Source organism: Pleurodeles waltl, chromosome 1_2, assembly GCF_031143425.1.
Source record: "Pleurodeles waltl isolate 20211129_DDA chromosome 1_2, aPleWal1.hap1.20221129, whole genome shotgun sequence".
Classification (NCBI taxonomy): domain Eukaryota; kingdom Metazoa; phylum Chordata; class Amphibia; order Caudata; family Salamandridae; genus Pleurodeles; species Pleurodeles waltl.
The window spans coordinates 771,816,482-771,835,736 of record NC_090437.1 but is presented as its reverse complement, the minus strand read 5'-3'; the positions used below and the strand labels follow the sequence as shown (position 1 = coordinate 771,835,736).

At 43.7% G+C, this 19,255-nt stretch overlaps 1 protein-coding gene across 1 annotated transcript in view; it reads left to right on the top strand.

Annotated features, from left to right (window-relative positions):
• Positions 1–304: 304 nt before the first annotated feature.
• Positions 305–19,255, top strand: part of NPY1R (neuropeptide Y receptor Y1) — a 186,406-nt gene continuing 167,455 nt past the window's right edge. Inside the window, exon 1 of the mRNA XM_069243790.1 lies at positions 305–516. The gene's annotated coding sequence lies outside the window, so the exon portion shown is untranslated. The remainder of the gene's footprint in view (positions 517–19,255) is intronic.

Here is a 19,255-nt window from a genome sequence, read left to right as displayed (position 1 = left end):
AGAGCAGCTTCAACCAACCACAAGATGGCGCTGACCTGCAAATAATCTGTTGGTGTTCCCTGGTTTAATAGCGATGTAGTTTTCCCTTCCCTGCTTTACCGTGCCTTGCGCGAATAGTTTTCTGTGCCTACTGTACTTAATTGCATTTCTTTCAGAATTACTAGGCAACCCACCCCCAGAAGGATAATTTAAAGGTGATGTGTAAGTAGATGGCACGGCAGATCTGCTCCACTGTGCACCATGTGATGCCAGGGGGCGGAGATCTTCTGTAAGGGGGCGTCACTAGTTTTCCTCGCCAATCTTCATAATCCTAGCCAGATATGTACTAGGAAATCTATCCATTCCAGCCCTCCCTCTCTCTCTTCTTCCTCGCTGCCTTCCCCTCTCTCCCTTCACTCCCACTTTCTTCCTTTCCTTCCCCCATTTGCACACCATCCCATGTCTCCATCACCCCATCCCTCCACTCTCCTGCACGCTAGGACAAGATCAAGCAAGGATTTTCATGGAATAAAATAGGTACGTTTCCTTTCCCTCTCCCTTTTCTAGTGCCTTATGTCAGTCTGTGTAACAGAAAGGCTTGGTTTGAGTTGTTAAATGCTCTTAGCAGCTAGTGGTGAGGATTTCTGTCTGTGCTGATGCTGTGCAGTCTTACTAGCAGCTTTTATTAGCTGTTTAAATCCTTCGAGGTATGGACCACTTCTTTGTGCGTTGGCTCCTGCGCTCTGCCCTTTGCTCGCTGTAATCCCTTTTGAGTTTTGAGATCAGTGCTCTTCACGTACAGAGCACAGGTTGATGGCGAAATATGAAAGTTTGGTCCATCTCAGCAGCAGCCTGACAGTAATTGTGATGATAATTGGCGAGTCTGATGCATGCCAGGGCACCATTCATGAACAAACTGTCGCTGTCAAGGGATTTGGAGAATCCAAGTAATTCTTGTTTTACAGAGTAGTAAAATGCATTCGCATTAAATTTGCGACTGAGACTATACTGAAGAAAAGCGTTCGCATCCGCCACACATGTCGGTCGGTCCTTTATAAAGAAATGCCTCTCTATGTGCACAGACGATGTAAACGGAACTGTTCAAATCAACCCAATACAATATATACCAAAATGTCGTTGACCGTATAATGAACAGCTGCGCTAACTCAGCGGTGTATCCGAGCGCATGTGTTCACTGTATAAAATGCATGCAGTTAACCCGACAGCTCTCCGAGTTGGAGTTTGAGGTGCAAAGAGCGTAATTCGAAAATAGTGACCAGGCTTTCTTCTCTCCGAACTATGCTATCTTCACGCTCTACACTTAGTCGGTAAAATGTCAATTTAAATGCACCTTTGGCAGTGCAAGCGCATAAAAGGGCACTCTGCTTGGAGCTTCGCAGCTGTTCACTCTACGGTCCCATGAGTTGTTTTCTTGACTGGTCACGCAAAATTCATTGTTTTGTGGCCGCAAAGCGTATAATTTGTCAATGTGATGGGACAGGGGCTTAACTTGTTATTATAGATATGCTTAATTGGCCTGACAGTCTTTTCAAGCAATGCACTCTGGTTCCTGTTGCTCGCTTCTGTAGGAGCTCGTGGACCCCTTGACAACAGCCTTCAAAGCAGTGGTCTGGCTTAAAGTAAAACCCACCGGCAGAAGATCTGACAATAACTCTGGGGAGTTCAAACTGTACAATCAAGAAGACTTGGTAAGGATGGGGGCAGTCGTTTTCTGTACGGGACGGGACCACGCTGGCTGCCACTTGGCTTTGGCGACTAGGCAATTCCATAATGAAAGAATGTATTTGAACATCATACTGACCGATACCGAGGGCGATGAAAGTGAACCGAACCCGGAATGGGTATGGGGTGATCGCGACTTTCACAATGAATGACAGGGGAAAGAGAATGCACACCTCCTCGCGGTTCCACATATCATCATCATCATCATCCTCGTCAAGTGTGTGGCTTTCATTGGTAACAATAGCGTTCGTGACAACAGGGCGTATACGGTTCCAATATATATGGTGACAGTAAATTGTTGCCACTTACCCTAATTTGAGTACAGTATCCTGAATGAACGCGGCAACGAATGTAATTGGCAACGCATCCAAACATTGAAACGTAAACATAAATACTGAACATGCAAACGTTGTCATATTAGAGAATTTGGCATGACAAATATATTAAAAGCCGACGCACATCCCCGCAGGATAACTGACCAGGATCCACGTCAGGACAATATATGTAGACGAAAAGAGAACGCAAGCGTCGAAGCCGCGCAGTTCGTAGCTAATTGTGTAGCGAGTGGACGTTGCTCAGGCTGTTGCCTGTCCCTGCTTGGCTGCAGCCTGGGGATTGCCTTCAAACGGCGCAGTGCTCCAGTTACAGCGGTCACGGCCCTTCAATGTGCGAACCCGCTACATATGCCTCATATTCACATCAGAGCTCGGCAAGCAGATAATTAAAGCTGCATTTCATGTTCTAGTTACTCGTATTGTTTTTCTTAGTTGTGTACTTTTTCCCTGAATGTCATAGAATATGGCAACGTAAAGCAAGCTATCCTCAGTCATAGCGTAATGTAGGTTGGCAATTCAGTGGCGAAATAATGCCGATTAAGGAAATGCTATTAATTAGTTTTCTTTCTTAGATATATTATTTGGAGATCAAGATGGCAACCGCTACTAATCTACCATGCATCTGTTAATTGCACCAGAAATATGGCGGCATTGCTAACGTGCAAGTGGCTCAATGGATATTTAACAGTTATGATTTAATTTTTGCTCTTTAGAGAGTAGTTAAAAAAGACAAAAGGATTTTTGTTGTTGTGAAAAAGGCAAATGATGTAAAAAGGCACAGAATTACACACTAAAGGGCATATTTACGAGAAAGTGGCGCAACGGTCCAGGTGCACTACTTTTCATGCATCCACTTGCCCCACCTAACAACACCATGGTTGTGCCTTAATTACAATATTGCACAACATGGCGTTCGTTCTAACAACAGCGTCAACATTTTTGACGCTGTTGTGGAGGTTTGCTGCACTAGTGCCAACAATTTTGTGCTAGTGCAGCAAAGCACAAGGAGCTCCATCAATTATTATGGGTCCATCATTTTAACATCTGCCCTGACTAGGCATAAAAATGACATAAAAAATGGCGCAGTGAAATCTCGTAAATTTCACTGCATCATTTTTTCAGGCCTGCCTGTTAGGGTACGCTCCCCTTGCTTATATTATGCCTAGCGCAGGCCTAATGTGGCTCAATGTGTTGCAAAGAGTTGCTATGCATGCATTGCACCACTTTGTAAATATGACGCAGGAAATGGCCACCTTAATGCTGCCTTAGCATCATAAAAATGACACCAGGTTATGCTAAGGTGGTGCAAGGGGCTTGTAAATCTGCTCCTAAGTGCCTCATTTACTAAGAAGTGGTAAATTTAACAGTGCATCGCTGCGTCACTTCAGAAACATAGGGATGCGCTGTATTTATTACAATGCAGTGTACCTCTATGCTTTCCCTAGAGCTGGCACTAAAATTAGCTGGCTAGCCCCAATACTGTCACCCTTGCACCATAGTCTTGCAGGAAAGGATTGTTTACGTGCAGGAAGGTGCCCCTTCTTGCACATAAACAATCATTAATGGCGATTTGATAGTTCTATGTGTGCTGCTAGGAGTAGCACAACTTCATTATTTAATGATTGTTAATGTGCAGGTTTACTTTCCTGCACATAATAACTATTGGCATTTTGCTCTTCCTATGTGTGTTGTAGAATGCAGCACACATTGGAAAAGCAAAATATGAGGAGATATAGTAGTATTTCTCGTCATCACGCAGTGCTAACGCCTCCTTTGGAGTGGCGTTATATGGGGCAGGGCATTGTGCCATCAGGACGCCAGTAAAAGTGACGTTCTGATGGTGCAATGCCTTTGTAAATGAGGGCCAAAGGGGCTTATTTAGAAGCCCCATGCATCGCCGGTGCGCCACTTTTTATATGGGAAAATGTGAAGCACCAGCAGTGCAAGGAGCTGGTAAATAAGCCCCTAAGATTGAAATAGCCATGAAAAAAACATTGGGGCTTATTTGTGGGGAATTGGCATAGGGCAGCCCCAAGACTTCTCATGAAAGGGCAGAAATTCACCATATTTGTGCAACACAATGTATTCCTGTCCTTTTCCCCTGCTCTGGCTCACAATGCAGGATTGTTTTTATGCAGGAAAGGGCTCCTTCCTGTACAACAATGCAGAGGCTTTTTTTTCTCTTTCTATGTGTGCTGCAGAATGCAGCACATATGAAAGAGGAAAACATGAGGAGAATAAAAAATATTTCTCTTCGTCACACTTCCTCTCTAATGTTTTGGTTTTGCCTCAGGTTTACATGATTGAGTAAATCTAAGGGCAGCATCAAAATCCATGGGTGTTGTGTGGGAAAACCCACAGCAATGCCCATTGAATGCCTCTGTGGCGCAGAGTAAGGCAACGCAGCAACTTGTGCTGCTTCGTCTTACTCATTATTTATGAGGCCATTCACAACCATGCAACATGGCTTTGCGTGGCCTCATAGATATGGTTCAGAAACTTATGCCACCGTAGCATCAAGAAAAGTGAGGCTCCAGCAGCTCATGCCTCTCATAAATACGTTTCATTGTATTTAGGGCTATGCTTGCCTCATTGGAATCACTCCACTAGCACTCAGTTGTATGCATAATTGAAAAAAAAGCTGTGTGCATTAAGCCGTTACAACAGTGCGGGTCTTTACCCCAATGTGCCTTTACCATGAGGATATAACAATGCTTTGATCTTTACAACAGCTTGTAATACTGTGATACTATGCAGGCTGCATTACCCCACATGCATTTAACTCTAATATTAATAGGTGTTATAGTTCGGCTTCCATTTTAAATGTAAAAAACATAAAAATTCACCTGTTATAGTTAGAGTTATCCTATGTAACTATAACTGGTGCCGTAAGGTAATTATAACTCACACCCTCGCCATGCACACTTTTTTCATCAAAACTTTCACTGCAAATATTACATTGATATTATCAATGATGTTATCAAAAATGTCACAAGTGCCATAATTTGTGGGGTAATTAGTAGTGCATTGCAAGGGCACGAGTTATAGTTGCCTTCAGCCATGCGCAGCAGGGGTTGTCCACAGGGCCTGGCCTGAGGTCAGTCCCTGAGGCCAACCCCAATAATCACCGAACCCTGTGCTGCGCACAGCCTTTGGCCATGCGCAGTGAGAGTTGGTTGCAGGGCCTGGCCTGTGACCAGTCCCTCCGGCCAACCCCTATAATAACCCATCCCTGCATGGCCTTCCCTCCTCAGGCCAACTTCGGCCCCAGGGACCCCATCCCCTGTTGCCCAGTGTAGATATTTAATTTTTTGGGGGAGGGGCCTGTGTGGCCCCCCAAGGCCCATCTCAGTCCGGGATGCCATGTCCCTGAGCTAGGCCTAAATATTTTATTTTTTGGGGGGGATGGGGAGCCATGCAGTCCCCCTCCCCAGGCTGATCTCGGCCCCAGAGATTCCACCCCCCTGGCATCCCAGGACATAGCAGGAGCCAGCCCTGGGGAGTTGCAGTCCCCAGGGCCATCAGTGGCTTCTTGAGGAGGGCTTCTTGCCCCCCCCCCATGAAGATTGCCTTGGAGGGGTGGGGGCCCCCAGGGCCTGAGTGCCTGAAATGGACCCCCTTTCTATTTTTTACAGTTTGCACCAGGGAAGTGGTGGCCACTGGGGCTGTGGGGGGCATGGCCCTCTGCTTAAAATTACATTAAAGTCCCAGGGAGGTGTTGGTTCCCAGGGCTGTGGGAGGTAATGAAGTCCCCCTGCATCGAATTACATTGAAGCCCCAGGGAGGTGGTGGTATCCAGGCCTGCTGCGGGATGGGGGCTCATGTCCCCCCACACACAATGTGTTAAATTCCCCAGGGAAGTGGCTGTCCCTGGGCTGTGTGGGTGGGCTGCGTCACCCAGGCCCTTAGTGCCTTTTGCATCTCCTCCTTCCCATCGAGCTCTTAATGGGACAGGCAAGAGCATAACAAAACTGCTTCAGTTGAGCCACTGTATAGTTTTCCAGTCTCTACAACTCAAAAACAGCTTTTGCAGACACAGCTGATGCATCCCCAGATTGAGATATGATGGCAAGGTTCACTCACAGATGCAAAGTTTCAAAAAGAACAGAGAGTTCCCAAAAGAAGTTAAACAAAAATCCCCAAAAATATGGGAGCAGGGAAAAAGTCCAAAAAGAGAAAAAGCAAAAATCACAAAGACAAGTAGTATGTGGGCACGTGATGGTCTGCACTAAAAACAGTAATGTACACTTAATCACTGTATGTCAAGTACAAATACAAGTCCAATGCCAACTGCTGATCACCAATGTTAGAAATGGGGTCTCTGGTTGGCAGTCAGTTTGCACTCTGTCCAAGCAGGGACCCTCACTCTTGTCAGGGTAAAGGAGAAACACACCTTGGTAACCCCTTCTCAATCCCCTTGGTAGCTGGGCACGAGCAGAAAGGCTTAAACCCAGAAGCAATGTGTAAAGTATTTGCACCAACACACACAGTAATAAAGTGAAAACACTACAAAATGGACACCACACCAGTTTAGAAAAATAGGTAATATTTATCTAAATCAAACAACACCAAAAATCCAACATACACAAGTTAAGATATGAATTTTCAAAAGAATAAGAGTCTTACTCCATAGAAAACAATTGAAACGTTGTTGTTAAACAAAGTACCTGGTATGCATAAAAAAAGCCGCACGGCGAGCGTGCATCGGAAAAGTCAGTGATGTATCGATTCCCTAGTTGCAAGGGAGGCCGTGCATTGTTTCTTCTCGGTTCAGGTCGGCGATGCATCATTTTTGAGAGTGATGCATCAATTTCCAGATGGGCACCTCAGGTCCAGGCAGGCTTTGCATCGATTTATAACGCCCAACGATGTTGCATTCAAAATCCGGACACACGGTTTCAGGAACCCACACTGCATGGGATTTTCATCATTATCAGCAGCTGCAAGTGGGCGTTACGCGTCGTTTCTCCAGCTCTGATGCATCAATCTTCCAGCCGCAATGCAGGCGGAGCATCGATTTCAGCTGCGAGGGTCGCGGCGTGTCGTTTATCAGCCACGTTGCGATTGGTGCATCAAAAATGTCCCTGCACGGCAGTCTTTGCATAGATTTCAGTCCTTTTCCACCAGCTTCACCTTTTAAGGGCCCAGTGACTGGATGGGGCACCACTTAGCAGGGCAGGAATCTCACCAGAGAGTCCAGGTGTTGGCAGAGGAAGTCTTTAATGGACCTGAGACTTCAACAAACGGAGGCAAGCTCAACTCAAGCCCTTGGAGATTCTTCTCAAGCAGGAATGCGCACCAAAGTCCAGTCTTTGTCCCCTTTCACAGGCAGAAGCAGCATCTACAGGATAGCCCAACAAATCACAGTCACAGGCAGAGGCAGCATTTCTACTCAGCTCTTCTCCTTGGCAAAGGTTCCTCTTGAATCCTTGAAGAAGTCTGAAAATGTGGGGTTTTGGGCCCAATTCTTATACCTCTTTCTGCATTTGAAGTTGGCAAACTTCAAAGGATTGTCTCTGTTGTTCATAAGATCCTGCCTTGCCCAGGCCTGGCTCCAGAGTCACACATGGGGGTTGGAGACTGCATTGCGAGAGGGCAGGCACAGCCCATTCAGGTGTAAGTCACCACTCCTCCCTCCACTCTAGCACAGATAGCCCATCAGGATATGTAGGCTACTCCCCAGCTCCCTTTGTCTCAATGTCCAGAGGGAATCCACACCAGCCCAACTGTCAGCCTGACCCAGACAGGGAATCCACAAACAGGCAGAGTCACAGAATGGTTTTAAGCAAGAAAATGCCCACTTCCTAAAAGTGGTATTTTCAAACTAACAATCCAAAAAACAACTTATCTAAAATATGTATTTTTAAATTGTGAGATCAGAGATCCCAAACTCCACTTTTGTATCTGCACCCAAAGGGAATCTGCACTTTAATGATATTTAAAGGCAGCCCCCATGTTAACCTATAAGAGAGACAAGCCTTTCAAAAGTGAGAGCTGAGTTTAGCAGTCTTGCACTGTTAGGACATGTAAAACACATCAGTACATGTCCCACCTTTAACATATACTGCACCCTGCCCATGGGGCTACCTAGAGCCTACCTTAGAGTTGCCTTACATGTAGAAAAAGGGACAATTTAGACATGGCAACTAGGTACACTTGGCAAGTCGGATTTGCAGTGCAAGACTGTACAAACAGACACTGCAGTGGCAGGTCTGAGACAGGTTTACAGGGCTACTCATGTGGCGCAATCTGTGCTTCAGGACCACAAGTAGCATGTTATGTACAGGCCTTTGGTACCTCTAGTGCACTTTACTAGGGACTTACCAGTAAATCAAATATGCCAATCATGGATAAAGCAATCTCTAACACAATGTATACAGAGAGCATATGTACTTTAGCACTTATTTGCAGTGGTAAAGTGCCCAGAGTCCTAAAGCCAACAAAAACTGGTCAGGAAAAATAGGAGGAATTAGGAAAAAAGATTAGGGATGACCCTGCAAAAACAGCTAGGTCCAACAGTCAGATTTGTAAATCCCCTCCCTTTACCTCTAATTGCCCCTGAACACTTAAAACCCCAACCCCTTTACTTTTACCCACTTCTGAACCCTAAATATCATTTACCCCCTTTATGTTTACACACCTCTGACCCTTTTTTATATAACATCAACATAATGTTATTTAAAGAAATATACATAAAATCCTGTTAGAAGTTGGGTTACTGGATTCCTGGGGTGTAAACCCTGGTCAAGCAGCAACCACAGTCCTAGTTAGGGTAAGGTACAAGCAAACTCCAAAGTAACCTGTGCTCAACCTCCATGGAAGCTTGACACAGACCAATCAGGCTTAAATTAGAGGCAATGTGTAAAGTATTTGTGCAATACTTCAAACAGTAAAACAGTAAAACTCCCACACAGAATATACAACACCAGGTTAGAGAAAAAAAGCTTAATCTAATAAACACAACAAGATAAAAATGACAAAGATATAATCAGTAGACCTAGAATTACACATTTTTAAAGAATAAACTGTGAAATACCACCTAAAAGCATGAAGTGTCAAAGGGGGACATCTGGTCACACTGATCACGTCAAAGGCAAATGCTCAGGCTGACTGTGATGGGACGTGGGTCAGATACAGTCCCAGATTAATCCGGCTGAAGGTTTATCTTCATAAGATTTTGTGCCAAGAGGCCCATTTGCATTGATGAGGGCCTCCAGGAGCAAGGAGAGCATCCTGGGTGGCAGTTCATGTGGCATGAAAAGCAGGCCAAGCTTCGCACATGGGAGGGCTGGAGCCTTGCATTGGTGGTCACCCCTGGGCTGACAATGCTGCTATGTGGTCCAGTTCTTACCCAGGAAAGAGGGAACCAGGCAGCACAGCAAAGCAGCAGTTCCTCTACAACAGCAGTCCAGCAGAGTGGCAGTCATTGTATCAGCACATCAGGCCTTCTTCCTGACAGAGTATCTACAAGTCCAGAAGTGTACTGAAATGGTTGCATCTGATGTCCTTCTTTTATATACATTTGTGCATTTGAAGAGTGGAGAAGTTTCTTGAGGCATCCCTTTAAAGTGCTCAGATGCCCTGCCGTTCCTGCCCTGGCTCTGAGATAACTGAAGGGATATTGCAGGTTTGTAGGGTCCTTTGTGTGTCTACCTAGGAGAAATACACAAAGTTCAACTGCCAATTGCACCCAGTCATATAACCTGAGACAAGCTGAAAGCACCAAATGGTGAAGGCAAAAGAATGCCAACTTTCTAAAAATTGCATTTTCTGAATGATAATTTAAAATCTGAATTCACCATAAGTTAGGATTTTGAATTAGGACTCCAGAGACACCAAACATGTACTAATCATCTTTTCCCATTAGGAAATTACACTAATAAAAGGTAATAAGGAAACTCCAATGTTAACCCCTGGGAGGGATAGGCCTTGCAGTGTTTAAACTACCAGAGCATGTAAAACCAAAAAGTATTTACCCGACTTTTTTAATCCACTGCACCCTGCCCTTGGGTCTGTCCAGGGCCTACCTTTGGGTGAGTTAGATCTATTAAAAAGGAAGGTTTGAATCTGGCAAAAGGTTTATTTTTCTTAGTCAAAATGGCAATTTAATACTGCACACACAGGCTCTGCAATGGCAGGTCTAAGAGATGTTTAAAGAGCTACTTAAGTGGGTGGCAGAATCGGTGCTGCAGCATTTAATTTATAGACCCTGGGCCAGCAAGTGTACATGTTGTACACTTTACCAGGGACATATATGTAACGTTTATATGTCAGTTGGGTACAGGCCACAGGTACCGTGCTATAGGGAAAAAGCATAAGCACTTTAGCACTGGTTAGCAGTGGTAAAGTGTGCAGAGTCCCAAGACAAGCAAAATGAAGTCAGAAAAAACAGGAGTTCTGAGGGCAAAAGGTTAGTGGGGGAGAACCACACCAAGGATGCCAGGTCTAACAAACCCATTATGTAGTAGTCCCTCTGTTGTATATATCTTCATGGTGAAGACTTGTCATGATGAGTCCTTCACTCTTCTTAGGATCCTAGCCAATGGTACGTGTCTATTTCCTGAAACATGCTGACATAGAACTGCTCAATTGCAGCATTCTGAAGGTGCTTGCATTCACACAGAGGTGCTCAAGCGCAGCTTTCTGAAGGATTCTTGTGCCCTACAACCATTGTTTAGGCTGACTTTGAATTTGAAGAGTGAATAAACAACAGTACTTTATATCGTTTGATGTTTTGTAATAACACCTGAATTCTTCCAGTAAATACACCACCTGAATTAATTTCTATGCCCCTTGAACTTCAAAATTCCAACAATGTCATGGCGATCTGCACTGTCACATAAAGTACATTGCTCACAATGCTTTTCCCATGAAAACCTCTAATTTTTCCTTTGTCACCAAGTTTGTAATGATGAGTCCCACACTCTTGTTAAGATCCTAGTAAGAATTTTAGCGAAAAACACAACACGTCTCATACAAAAGGGGAAGAGAAAGCAACTGTCAATTGGAAGGCATGGACCACTCCTACATCATATCTTTAATTGATGTCACTGTGTTTTATGCTCTCCTAGTGATGTCATCACAAGACTCCAGGGTAAAGGTCATGCAGGGTAAAGGCCTTAGTGAAAAAGCTTCATACCATGAACCTTATCCACAGGGTTTCCTTTGGCAGAGGCCACAATGTCTTGATGAAATCACACTCTTTGTGCACCCCAATATAAAACCTGTGCATTAAAATCTGCCATCCTAGGTTCAAGCGAGCAGCACAAGCTAGCAGTACCTTGAAGGTACACAGCACTTTATCCTGTCATTGTCTAAGGTCACAGCTGATCCACTGGAAATTCAAGGAGAATCTAAAATGTCCACGCTCAAATAATGTTTTGATTAATTGCAAGCTACCACTGGTTCCTTCTGACTACCTCTAGCATTGATCTGTCCCCAAAGCCTTATGCATTTAAGACATAGAGTTCAACATACATATCAATCAATTTTACTGATCAGTGCCTCATCCATAAACATAAGACACATCTTCCACCAGAAGAGAACCCCCCGCTGCCAGTCCCAGGAAATGACCTCCAAAGTAGTATGCACACTTAAGCCCATGCCTGCCTTCCACATTATCAATTTCTCTGTCGATGCTTAAAGGAGATAGCACCCACACTCTGAAAACAATTGTACTAATATGTAGATTGAAAGTAATTAGGACATGTGGGAAAACTGGGCTGATTGCAGAAGTCCCCTACATTTTTGCCACCATTTTTTACTTATGCTGGTGTTTTTCTGACCCTGATGCTTCCCTGGGCACTGCTAAACAGTGCAAGGGCCTATGCTCTGATTAAAATGTTTATGCAAATTAGGCTAATTATAATTGGCTGTTTCAACCTACTCATAAGTCCCTAGTTTATGGTAGGGCATCTAGGTTTAGTGACCCCTGCATAGGTAGGGCACCCGTAGGTGGCCTGCCGATGTGCCCAGTGCCATTTTAATGGCAGCCCTGTCTTGCTGGCTGCTTTTAAGTTAAGGTTAAATGAAATTTGACTTTGGAATTAAAAGTACTTCCAAAGTCTTAAGCTACATTTTATTTACATATAAAGCACCCCCAAGATATGCCCTTGGTGCTGCCAGGGTTGGATGCAGTGTAACTTTAAGCAGGGACCCTATAAAGATGTTTTATAAGCCCTGGTGATGAAAAAAAAAACAGCTAAATGAGTTTTCCCCCATTGTAGAGAATAGACTCTATAGGCTAACAAAGGGAGACTTTATTTAAAAAAATTAAAGTTTTATTTTCCAGACGAAGGAGCAAAATATGGCACGTCTAATATCAAATTAAAAGTTATAATAAATCCAATAACTTGCCACTGTTGCATTTAATATAACTTGCACCTAGAAAGAGTTTTAGAACTCTTTCTAAAAGTTACCAGTTTCAGCTCTGTAGTGCCCTACTCTGATTGGGCAGCCTCTGGCAGCTTGGCCAGGCTGCCTTGATGAGGTGAAACGCGGTCTGGGCTGAACACAAAGGAAGTGTCTGGGTGAGGACAACTGCCTCAGCAGATGGTGAAACAGGATGGGAGAAGAGCAACCAAGCTGTACTTTAAAGGAGAGAAGGACACGTGGGCCAGCAAATGGACCACCCCATTACCTGCAATCCAGGTGCCCCTTATTAGGCTAGGAGAGGGCTGGAAAGGGGTGTGTCAAGGGAAACCTATCCACATCAGTGGGTGCGCTTAGCCAGACCTAACGACTAAGATGAAGTATTGCCATCTTGTATTTTTGGAGAAATTTAGGAGAAAGTTGCTCCCTGGGATTGATTTTTGCCACACTTCCAGGAATTGGTCACTCAAGAGGTTGGTGGCCTGCATGTGATTTGACAGAGCCCCCCTGCTTTCCACACCCAGGAGAAAGGATAAAACTGGCAGAGATGCACCCCACCTCCCTAGAAGGAACAAGACAAGAAGAAGAAGGACTGCCCTGCTGGACCGCTGACCTGCACCTGGACACTGCACTCTGGTGAACTGACCCAGTTGCAGACTTGGGCTTCACCACTAAAGGACTTTGCATGTCTTTTACTACTTCAAGAAGGGACTCCCTGTTTGCTACACGAAGAAAATAGCTGACCAGAGTCCCCTGCCTCAAGGCTTAAAGAAACTGACCAGCTGACCAGTGATCAGTGCTCACTTTTGGATTTGAGCCAGGTGCATTCTGTGAGTTGAAGTCCTAACCTTCAAGGAGCAACTCAGAGCAGAGATTCTGGAACCTTGGGTTTAGTTGTGGACTTCTAAAGGACCTCCAAAGACCTTCTGAAAGAAGATCCAGAAGTTTGGAGAAGTTTGGAGCACTTTTGGAAAAAAGCACCATAAGTGGACCGACCCGACGTTGTGAGTCAAGCCGGCTTAGATCGACCGCAACCTGGCCTGACTAGCAGGTTTGTCCCACTGAAAAGCTTCCGAGCCCTTGACTTCCAGGAGTTCACCGATTGCCTTGTGGAAAGGCAATCCATTGACATTGACTCGAAATTGACTTGCTGTGAAGGGTCATCAGATGTCAGAGTGAAAAGGCTCCCAAAAAGTTTCTAAGTCCAAACGTAAAAAGTTGACTGAGGCTTCCCGCGCAACATATCCTAACAGGGCACCAGGCAGGTCGGCTTCAATTTCAAGTTTATCCAGGATGAAGATTTCCATCACAAAAAATCTAAGTCCGAATGTAAAATTCTTCACTGAGGTCTCCTGCGGTGCGCATCCGAAGAGGGCTCCAAGGAGGACAGAATCAACTTGTGACTTCATCCTGGTAAAGAAAATCTTCAAGAAAAAGACTAAATACAAAGGTGAAACTTTGACCGAGGCCTAACGTAGTTATATATCGTTTACTACCCGTCACGAGGCATCAAGGCGCTCTTTGGCGAATAGCAGGCTACTCTGGAACCCAAGAGGAATTAGTGGTGGATCAGTATAGGGAAACATGATTGCAGTATGAGTATTAGTATGAGTTAATTTGAGCGAAGGATATGTGAGTTTCTTAGTTAGACTTCCTAAAGTAATTAAGGGCTAGAGTAGGGAAGAATCCAGAAGTGTTAACTGGGAGTTTATAGTGATAGGATGAGGCTTCGAATGAGTAAAGGAGAGATGGAGGAGGGAAGAATCTGTGGAAAGTGGTTAGGGAGATCATAGTTGTAGAAGGGATTTTTGATGAGTCAAAGGTGAGATAAATGAGGGAAAATTTAGTAGGGTTGTTTGGGAGATCTTACCACAAAACTGAGGTTTGGGGTGAGCTAGATTCAGTAGAGGAGGGAAGAGCTTAGGCAGAGTTATTTTGGAGATCATAATAGTAGAAAGGGTTTGGGATGAGTCAAAGTGGACATGGAGGATAGATTGATAGAGACATAGGGTGATGGGGAGACACAGTAAAGCTTACAAGAGTACATTTTATTTTTTACTTTTTATTTCATTTTTAATTTTATTTACTTATTTATTTAATTTTATTTTTTTCTCTAGTACAGTAGGTTTGTAATAATAAATAAATAGATATGTAAATACATAGCAAGGGAATATATGTGCAAGGAATATGATAATGGATATTATAAGATGAAATGCAAAGTTGTATTGTATAAACACAGACTTTTCAAGATTTGCAATATTTGATGGTAATTTATAAGTGTAGTTTTTAACATTCATTTATCTTTCCTCAATTTTTCAATACAAAATGCTTGCTGATAAAATAGTTAAGATAACATTTGCTCATTGTGATATAAAAAAGAAAGCAGGGATTCATAGGTATCTAATATATAACAACTTATCAGCTATTGAATTGAGAGTCAGTGCCTTGGAAAGTAGAATCGGACTGGTACACGCAGTGCTGGAGTTTGCGATGACATCAAGTATAAAGCTGTAGGCTTGATTGGAAATTTTGACATAATAAAATCTTTTAAAACAAGTGGCAGCTATTACATTTTAATGATGATTTTGATGACAGCAATAGCCAACCAGAAGAGTCAATCGTAATGAATTTCCCCAAGAAGTGGCACAGGAGGAACAGCATCAGAGAAGGAGCAAAGGAGGATGGAGTGGGTATTGTTATTTTTATAACACCCACATCAGTTGTGAGGGTATTCAGGTGCCCGGTGTGTGAGGCCAGCCCTGGTGGCTTACTTGAATAGCCAAGTCATCACTTTTTTGCAAAAGTCAAGAGGAAGGGCTCTGATATGTTGTGAGAGGTCATTCTAAGCTTTAGGGGCCACGTAACAGAAGGTGTAGCCCCCTGTTCTGCTTTTCGGTATGCGTGGTGTTTGTGCTAGTGAGGAATTGGCAGAGTGGGGGCTAACAAGTGCGGGACTTGACACTTTTTGCAGGGTTATCCTCAAATTGTGTGCCTTCATCCTCCTGTTTTCTAACTCTGTTTTTGTAGGCTTTTTGATCTCTGAAACTTTGCCATTAATAACCAGCACTAAAGTGTTTCTGCTCCTTCCTTTAAACATGGTAAAATTGGCTTATACCCAAATGGCACATTTGATTTACTTAATCCCTAATAAAGTGGTACTGCATGTACCCAGGGCCTGTAAATTAAATGCTACTAGTGGGCCTGCAGCACTAATTGTGCCACCCACTAAAGTAGGCTTTTTAAACATCTCTGGGACCTGCCATGGCAGACTGTGTGCAGTTTTAAACTGCTATGTTGACCTAGCTAAATCATGTTATTATATATGTCACCCCTAGGGTAGGCCCTAAAATGCAGTATAGGTCAGGGTGCAGTATATTTAAAAAGTTGGACATGTACTTTAACTTGTACATGTCCTAGTAGTGACAAACTCATAAATGTGCTTGTCACAGCTGCAATTCTGGTCACTCCCATCGGAAACGATTGGGTTAATTTATTACATAACTTTAAATTGGGTGAAGTTAGGAATGTTGAGTTTGGCGTCTAAAGAATTGTAATTCAAAATCTCTTTAATGATAAAGTTGGATTTTAAGTCACAATTCTGAAAATCTTTTAGAAAATTTACATTTTTACTGTCACAATCATTTGGTACCTGCAGCCTGTATCATGGGTCTCATGGCTAGGTGTAGTTGGCAGTTTGTCTTTGTGTATTGATCCTAGTCAGTGAGACTAGAGGGAACTAGGTATTGGGCAGGATGGGCCATCTCTGACTTGAGGAGGGTAGAGTTACTGCTCACCACACTTGCACATCACAAAAACACTGCCTGAGCAAGCTCGTAAAGGCTAATATTTTGTGTCCCCAGACAAGCTGGTGCCAGGCCTGAGAGACAGGAAATATTAAACACTTCTTGGGATTTAAACCACCAGAACTTTCTCCTACTTCAAGCTGTCACTAAGTGTAAATACCATACCCTCTGACCCAACTCACCAGTACACCTCTGGATCTGTGGATACTATAGGAGAAGGATTGCTGTGCTGCTCTGCTATCAGAAGGACTGTTACTCTGTTGCCCTGCTGGCTGAGAAGGAATTTTGGACCCGCACCCTTCATCCCAGGCTGAAATGACTCCAAGCATCAGCTGACTGACCACATGTTCTGAGCTACAGAGGCAGAACAAGCTCCCGATGCGCTCCTGCTTCTACCCATCTGATCTGCTGCCTGTATATCTGCAACAGTGCCTACCTGAGCTCTGCTGTCCTCTGGTGGAGTAAGTTCCTGATCCAGGTGCTGGACCATTGGTGTGGCATCAGTTGAGCTTATTCTCCAAGAAAAATAGAAATTCTGAAGAGGTGTACTCCTCGCAATCACAAAATAATCTCTGCGAAATTGACTCTTCTTGCCACAGTGACTGCAAGAGATGCTTGTCAGATCAAGATCTGCACTTCGCACTACAGCATCAACAGTCCTCGTACACACCAATGTGATTCTCCAGCAACAACAGGCATGACACTCGACAGGATCTTTGTACTACATCAACAACTGTCAGCAATACCCAGCCTGCTCGTCCTGATACAATGATGACCATCCATGGATCTCACCCTGCTCCTCGCAGCCCCTCCACCGTGAACAGAAATCTTTGTGCTGGATTTTGCAAGGTAACTCCAAAGTGGGATTAAACTGATCCCTGTATCTGGCCTGTGCTCCATCATAGTTGGCCTTAACTTGTGACTTTCACCTGGTCTTGTACGACCAGATGACAGCAAGTGGCACTTTGTGCTTTTTGGAACAGACTTACCTTAAACATTGGGTATTGCATATCTCCTGTTCTACTAATTGGACTTTTGTCATTTTGGTCTTAAATATTATATTACATTTTACTCTATTGTACATGTATTGTTTCTTCACTTTATTACTGTTTGAAGTACTGCATACATACTCTACACAGTTAAGCCTGACTACTTTGGTGCCAAGCTACCAGAGGGTTGAGCTCAGGTTAATTTGGGGTTTGTTTGTGACTTCACCCTGACAGGAATTGTGGTTGCTGCTTGAGTAGGGTTTTACCCCCTCAACCAGTAAACCAATTTCATATACTATGTGTGTGTGTGTGTGTGTGTGTCTGTGTGTGCAGATTATGAATACACAGGGCAGTACAATTTCTCACTTAAAAACCTGGTAAGAGTTCATCCTACCATAAGAGTCTTGTCTCCTTTATTCATCATAAGTTCAGACTGATGGAGGATCAGTCAATGACCAGAGAACAGAGCAGATATCTGGGCAGGAACTTGGCAACAGCATGGTAGCCATCGAAACTGAATTCTCACACTTCCATGTCAAACCCAGTTACAGACAGGGGGCCTGATTTAGAGTTTGGCAGATAGGTTACTTCATCACAAACATGACGGATATCCTGTCCACTGTATTAAGATCTCCATAGACTATTATGGGATTGTAATACAGCAGACAGGATATCTGTCACATTTGTGATGGAGTACCACCCCTGCCAAACTCTAAATCAGGCCCATGTTCTGTTATTTGCCTGTCCAGTTCTCGTTTCTGATGCTCAGTTTGAACCTGTGCTCAGGGGCAAAGAGTTCTCTACATCTTGAGCTCAGAAATCTTTTGAAGCAGATCTGTACCATTTGCCTCTCCCACAGCCCGAATAGCCCCTGTCTGCATCAGCCCTTGCACTCAGGAGGGGGAGAGAGACTTACCCCCAAACTATATACCTTCAGATAGATTCCCAGTTCTCTGAAATGCCACAGTATGCTGTCTGGTGTTCCCGGCAAATTGACGCCTCCCCACACCAGAAGCTGAAGAAAGAAAGCACAAGCAGCATCAGTAAGAAAATTAACACTTCGAAGGAGCCAGTGAGCACACCTTTTGTTTAGACAGAGGTTTCACTCATTCTTTTCTAAAAGTTTGCTATTTTGACTGAAGTGAGAAGCCCTTTCTGCATATTTCTTTATTTTAATACAATTAACTGTGCAGGGATCCTATGCAAGCTGTCTGCTGGGCACCTCACGTGTTGGAGAGTTGAAATCACTTCCATTTGTGCTCTGTAGATTTTTTTAGATCATTGTCTGTAATTTTTCTTTTATATAATATCAAGGCAAGATGAACTAGATATGCAAAATATGCCGCAAGTGTTCCCACTCTATAGCCTGTAGCAAGTTGTGTATCTTAAAGAAGAGAAATGAAATCAACAAGTGACTAATGCAAGAAAATGATATCAGAGGATCATCAAAAATAAAAGATCAGCCTCAAACCGAATTTCTCCTGCTGGGAACATTGACGTGTGGAGTAACCCTGCCTCTACAGGCATGGTATCACTATTAGCACTCAAGCACACATGCAATTAGTCAAGATGTCTGCCTTTTTGAGTTTCATCATGGTTGTGCATAGGTAATAGCTGGGTTAACTACAATGCCATACCAGGCATGTTTATGCAATGGAAAATATTTGTGATGCTACATCTGCACAGTTTTTTTGTCAAAAACACCCTTTATTTCAGTGGGGCTACTTTGAATCTTGCAAGTGGAAGTTCTGCACCCTGTACCTCGGCATGCCTCTCTGGTATGTGTGTGTGTATTGATAGATAGATAGATAGATAGATAGATAGATAGATAGATAGATAGATAGATAGATAGATAGATAGATAGATAGATAGATAGATAGATAGATAGATATGTACCAAGTCCCGAATCCTGGAATGGTTGCCACCAACATTTGTCTCATATTCATGGCAGCTAATCAGAACACTCACTCCCTGGGCCAATCAGAGCGATCTTGTTTTACAATTGGGTTTGAGGGACTCTTAGAAGAGTCCCTCA